The 7,067-nt window shown below is 40.4% G+C and overlaps 1 non-coding gene across 1 annotated transcript; it reads left to right on the forward strand.

Annotated features, from left to right (window-relative positions):
- Positions 1-662: 662 nt before the first annotated feature.
- On the forward strand, positions 663-769 carry LOC145625747 (small nucleolar RNA R71). The gene has a single exon (XR_014110653.1). It is a non-coding gene; the product is annotated as a small nucleolar RNA R71 (small nucleolar RNA).
- Positions 770-7,067: the final 6,298 nt, after the last annotated feature.

Raw genomic sequence — 7,067 nt, forward strand, 5'->3', positions numbered from 1 at the left:
TAATTTGATCAATTGTCGCATCTCTGCTCTCCATGTGCTTTTGCATATTAGCCAACATTGCTCTAATTTCCACCAGAGAAGAGTCAGAAGATGGGGAGGGTTGTTGTGGCTGGTTCTTCTGGCTAGCATTGGGATGATAATATTTCTGCTGCTGTGGCCCCTGTGGTTCTTGTGGTGGTGGATTTTGAACATTAGTGCTCCGATAGGAAAGGTACGGATGATTCCGATACCCAGGATTGTAGGTGTTGGAGTATGGGTTATTCTGCCTATAAGCTTGGAAGGCATTAACTTGCTCCACGGAACTCCTGCAATCTTGCTCCCAATGACCTACAATACCACAATTTTCACAGAAAGCCTCATTAGAATTATTATTAATTGCAGAAACATTAGCTACATTAGCAGTGCTCAGATTATCTAATTTTTGGCAAATAGAGGTTAGTTGAGCTTGCAAAAAGGATACAGAGTCGACACTATGCTTCCCCTTGTTAGCAAATCCTCTGGGATTTCCATATTGGGAATTGTGTATCGCCATATCTTCAATAACCTGACCTGCATCATCAATATTAAGATTCATGAATCTCCCACTAGCTGCAGAGTCTAAAATTATTCTAGAGGAATTTCCAATGCCGTTATAAAAGGCTTGGATTAACTGCCATTGCGCTAAATTATGGTGAGGGCATTCTCTTTGTAAGTCCTTGAACCTCTCCCAAGCCTCATATAAAGATTCATCGGCTTCTTGGGCAAAGTTCTGAATCGCACTCCGTAGTACTGCTGTTCTCTCTGCAGGATAATACTTGTTATAGAAATTCAAAACAAGAGTTTCCCAGTTTCCCAGTCAGTTATACCAAGTGTAGTTCTATTTAAGCCATTAAACCACAATTTAGCTTTTCCAGTTAAAGAGAAGGGAAAAAGAATCTCCCTGATTTGGTCTTGAGTGACCCCGGCTTGCCTGATGGTGTTGCAATATTGACAATAGTCGGCAATGTGAAGATTCGGGTCTTCACCCTTGGCTCCACTGAATTGCTTCCTCTCTATCATCGTTATAAATTGAGGTTTGATTTCGAATTGAACCCCATCAAGAGCCGGAGTAGGGGTGAGATGTGGAAAATCCGTAAGCTTTGGTTGTGAATAATCACTAAGCTTCTTTGGAGCCGTCATCTCTGATTCTGCGTTTGATGATGCCTCAAAATCGCTAGAATCAGTTGGAGGATCGCGGTGATTATTGTTATTATCACCAGAATCCGCCGGGATTTGCTTGTAGAGATTTTTCTGTTTATGGAAGGAACGTTCGATCTCAGGATCGAATGGGATATAACCTGATCTGGAACACCTAGGCATAAACAAAAACAAGAAGCAAATGTGAGATTTGTCTCAGAGAACTATCGCTCTCTGAGACAAAAAGGGAAATAATCTAGACTACAAACACAATCAGAAAAAAAAAATAAAACCGTCTCCCCGGCAACGGCGCCAAATTTTGACAGGGTAAAGTCGTATCCCCTAATAAAAAATAATTGCCTAAATCACTAACTAAAGTAGATAGGGAAGTAGGGTCGAACTCCACAGGGAAACAGGTCTTTTTAATTCTAATTAATTATTATAATCTAAATTATCTAAGTAACCAATATTTTTAGGTATGAATTCTATACTACGAAGAATAAGTTTAGGGAGATCGCGAAAAGAAACAATAATAAGGAAGCCTAGGGTCACAGGTTCACCAATAATTAATATTCCGGGATAGAACGAAGTAATTAATAATTAAGAATGCATAGATAACATGATTAACAGGCTCTCGCAATTTACTAATCAACATAGATCTAACAGGCTCTCGCAATTTACTAGACCTAAGTTCCTATTAAAATTAGCCTTTAATATTAAATCAACATCTGCTCGATTCATCAATTCAATATTGCTAAACATTCACAATCAAATTACATCTGCTAGAGAATTAAAACAATTCAATAAGAAATTATCATGCAAAATCAATAATCAATATTAACAAACTATCTCTTCATATTTATTATGGATCCCCATAAACCCTAGAATGAAACTACTCACTAATCATCATAACTAAGCCAACCAAGTAAATAATTAAAAGCATAATCAAGAAAAGCAATTAAAATAGCTGAAATAAAAAGGGAAGAAATTGTACCAAAAATGAATCTGGAATTAAAGAAAGTATTAAGAACAAAAGTTTAGAGAGAATTTTAGAGAAAGAAAAATACTAAGTAGAGAGAGAAAGTCTAAGAAAAAAAGGTCCGCTAATAATTCCGTACATAATCGTCTTTAAACCTTTCCTAAAACAAGAATTAAAACTAAACTAATCAGCTACTAGGAAAAACACGCGCCCGATCGAGCGAAGGGCCGCCCGATCGGGCCCGCCTTTTTACTCTGCCCTTGCTTGGTATGCTGCGCCCGATCGAGCCTACGCTCACCCGATCGGGCGCGCTTCTTCCTTAAGGATTGCTTTTGCGTGCACTCGCCCGATCGGGTGTATGCTTGCCCGATCGGGCCCGGCTTCTTCTCTGAGGCTTGGATTTCGATTGGGCTCGAGTCCTCGGCCCAATCTGGATTTCCTCATTGGGTCTTTATTAATTGATCCAATAGCCCCGGTATCACATACCGAGCCCTTAATCACCGGCTCTCACCGATCCTGGGCTTCAAGAGTGGTCGTGTCCTTCTAGCTTCCGTAGTCGATCCATAAAGCCCGGGAAAATGCTCTAAGAGTGCAATTTCCTGTAAAATACAACTAAAACTACGAAAACACTAGAACACACAAATTAGTAATAAAAGTGGCCCGAAAGAGCCAAAAACACTACTAATAACGACCAAGGGACGGGGATAAAACACTACACTATATAAAATGGACATATCAGTATTCTATGGCGGTGTGGTTTGCGCGTACAAAAAGATAATTTCTGAGTAGTTCCGAGCGCTTTTGCTATAAAATAGGACCAGTATATTCATGATATGCATAATTACGAAACACAAAATAATTAGAATTTCATATTTCAATAATCATGTCTCAGAATTTTGATAATACATTGCGCGACTGGTCTTATTCTTTGACCAATGCTGACAAAAGAGAGTTAGAATTATTCCATGTCAGGGGTTTACTAGCCCTGCGACATGTAGCTATTGAACATGATTTTCTTAGGGCAGCATTAGATTATTGGAGTCCAGTAACACATTGTTTTAAATTTGATTACGATGAAATCTGTCCCCTGCCGGAGGAATTCGGTGCGATCTTTGGATTTCCTGCTAGAAATCTTATTGCCATGCCTACCCTGCGTGAATATTATTACCAAGATTTTGAACGCCATCTGAATCTAACAGATCCATATTTAAATAGAATAGTATGTGGTAATGAGGTAGACTTAGAAAAACTTGCAAATTTATATTTTAATCGCCCTATCTCTGAGTCTTATCATGTATACCGTAGAGGGGCATATATTTTTTGCATGTTTAGCAAGCTTTTATTTGCAAACGGTAGGGTAGGACATGCTTGTCTAGCGTCTGTGCTTGAACATGTCGAATCTGGGAGATCTCCTATGCCTACGTGCCTTGGAGAAACATTTCGTGGCCTTGACGAAGCGAAAGCTGACCGGAAAGCCATCAGGAAGGGCTCTCTGGTACTGCTGCAGGTACAAATACGTTCCGATTAGCCCCCGTGACATAAAACAGGCGCCGTGTCAAGGTGGGTGTCTGCCGTGACACGGTGTGGTCTGCCGTGTCATGGGAATCTGCACTTTTTTTTTTTTAATCAACGACTGATTTTTTTTTTATTTTTTTTTTTTTTTTGCAGATTTGGTTGATGGAGCGTTTAGAATTATTTGAAGCCCCCGACGATGTTGAAAAATATGGCCATAACGACCTAGTCCGCAGGAAAAAGAATTACTCTGCGAACATGTCGTATGAAGACTGGAAAAATTTCTTTGCAAAGAGGGAATTTTCCATTCGTTGGGTGGTGCCTTGGTGGAGGCTTACTAGGATGGTTGGCACGAATGATACTCCATATTGTCGTGTTCCTAGTATCTCAAAACTGACTTTTTATTGTCCTTCTCGACTGATGAGGCAGTATGGACTTGAACAAGTAGTTCCACGCTATAATGATAGTCCTCGTGAAGTATCGTTGCATGAAAGTAACATTCACAAGTACGAGACTTACTAGATTGTAAGACCTTTGTGGACCGTTTCTGCAAGTGACCAAGCTCCTCCTCCTTTATCTAGTGCATACAAGGCATGGGTTGAACCCTAGAAGTAGGAGGGAACGATTCAGATCACGCAAGTCTGATGTGAAGAGTCGTCTTGGAAATAAGAAAGCACCTCCTAAAGATCGTCTAGGTCCAAGAACACAGGGGATTGAGTTTAAGACTCCTATAATGCCGAAAAGGAAGAGTTATGTGAAAGGGAAGGGTAAAGAGAAGATGGTCTATAGAGAGAAACAACCGAAGAATTTAAAGAAAGGTGAAAGGGGTGAAAGTTCGACTAGGGGTGTGACGGTTCGGGCTACAAAAGACACATTAATGGTGAAGGCCGACCTAATTGACCAAGAGAAGGATGTTCCTAAAGTGAAGAGGGATTAGATCAATATTTATTTGCTTTTATGATTTTTAATTTTTATTTAAAATAAGGCATATGATGCCAATAATTGTAGTCACATTTATTTCAATAATAGCAAATTTATTTCAGCCTTAAATAAAAAAATACAATGACTTTTTTTTTAATTTTTTATTTATCCGAGTCAAGGAGTCGGACGCAATGGAAGAATGAAAATAAAAACCTCGAAATAAATAATGAATTCGCAAAGAAGACGTCACTAAAAAAAAAGTTGGAAAGCCTGAAATTCCACCGTGTCACGGTGAAAAATCCCGTGACACGTCACGGCAATTTTTTTTTTCCGCGCTCAGGTCCACCGCGCCACGGTGGAATGTCCCGTGTCGCGGCAGAAATCCTTTTTTTTTTTTGTCGTGACGCAATGCTGAACTCACGCGTATACTTGATCGACGGAGGGAGGATTTTTTTTTTAAAGTGGTTGGGCCCCCTTGAGGGGTTGCCTACGTATCCTTAAAGGAATCAGACCAAACGTAGCTCTATTGGGTCATGAACCCATGCGACTAGGCATAGAATTTCTTGAGTTGATCCAAGTTGGTTAAATTGTGGAAACCGTTACCGTCCATGTCTACCAATTGTGCCGCTCCGCCAGACAAGATGGCTTTAACAATGTACGGGCCTGACCAATTTGGTCTGAATTTTCCTCTTGGATCTAACACATTTTTGCGAAGTGCCTTAAGCACCAGGTCACCCTCTTTGATGTTCCTAGTCTTGAATTTTTTATTAAAATGTCGCGCCATACGCTGTTGGTAGGTTTGGACATGATGCAAAGTTGCCAAGCGTTTTTCATCAAGTAAGACTAGTTCATCATATCTTGCTCTAATCCAGTCGACTTCATCTAGTTGGCTTTCCAATGCGATTCGAAGAGAAGGGATTTCGAGTTCTATTGGTTGTACAGCTTCAACTCCATAAACCAGAGAGAAAGGAGTAGCCCTCGTTGATGTACGAACAGAGGTTCGGTATCCCCAAAGGGCGAAATGTAGCTTACTTGGCCAATCCTTGTAATTTTCTATCATCTTTTCGATGATAGTTTTCACATTTTTGTTGGCCGATTCGACCGCACCATTTGTTTGTGGTCTGTAAGGTGATGATCTGTGATGCTTGATATAATATTTTTGTAATAATTCCGCGCATTCGGCTTGGAAATGTGTTCCATTGTCACTGATCATCTCATGTGGTACCCCATTGCGGCATATGATATTTTTCTCAATGAGTTGAGCTACGTGTTTCGCCGTCAGCTTAGCATATGAGGCAGCTTCGACCCATTTGCTGAAATAGTCGATTGCTACGAGAATGAATTCATGCCCCCCTTGTCCTGGTGGTGTTATTTTTCCAATGATGTCGATGCCCCAAGTGGAGAAAGACCATGGAGAAGTATATGTGTAGAGAAGCGAAGGTGGAACATGCTGTAAATTTGCGTAGACTTGACACTTCATACATTTCTTGACGTATTCGTGACAATCTCTCTCCATAGTAGTCCAATAGTAACCTTGTCGTTGAATCTTTTGGACTAACATCTTTGCATTCATGTGCGTTCCACATATATCGGCATGAAGGTTTTCCATGGTTTTATGTGCTTCTTTCTTGGCTATGCATAAGAGATTTCTTCCCATTGCAGTTCTCTTGTGGAGTTCTCCCCTGATGAGCACATACTGTGAGGCCAGGAGCCTCAAAGCACGGCGTGCCCTTTTATCAGTATTAGGAGGGTATTCTCCTCTTGTCACATAATTAAGGATATCTGTATACCATGGCTCTTCATCTTCTTCTTGTGGTTCTTGTTCATCGTCGAGTGCGTGAACATAAGCCGACTCATATCTTGTTTCTATGGTCAATGGCATTCTGATTGTATCAGTTGGAATTCGCACCATTGATGCTAATTTAGCTAGTGCGTCGGCGAATTGGTTTTCTTCTCTTGGCAAATACGTATATTCCACTTCATCTAGTTGCTCCGTGAGATTTTCTAAATGAGCTTGATACGTAGCGAGACTTTCACTTCTTACTTTCCATCACTTGGAGATTTGGTTAATGATTAGTGAAGAATCACCATAGATTCTGAGTTTCTTAATTCCCAAGGCGACAGCTGTTTCTAACCCCAAAATACATGCTTCATATTCTGCGGCATTGTCGGTGACATCAAAGTCGAGCTTCATGGAAATTGGGATGTGCTCTTCATTGGGTGATACAAGCAAGACTCCTACACCACATCCTTTTTGGTTTGAAGCTCCATCGAAATAGAGCGTCCAGCTGTCATCTTCGGTCATGAGTAAATCTTCGTCAGGGAAATCGTACTCATCTTCTTCTTTCTCAACTTCTTCTAGCGGAAAGTCTGCTAAGAAATCAGAAACCGCAGAACCTTAGATGGCTTTTTGTGATACAAATCTCAAGTCAAACTGAGCAAGATTGTCTATCCACCTTGATAATCTGCCATTGAGTGTCGCTTTTTCGAACAAGTATTT

The sequence above is a fragment of the Chenopodium album genome, chromosome 3, assembly GCF_948465745.1.
Source record: "Chenopodium album chromosome 3, dcCheAlbu1.1, whole genome shotgun sequence".
Classification (NCBI taxonomy): Eukaryota; Viridiplantae; Streptophyta; class Magnoliopsida; order Caryophyllales; family Amaranthaceae; genus Chenopodium; species Chenopodium album.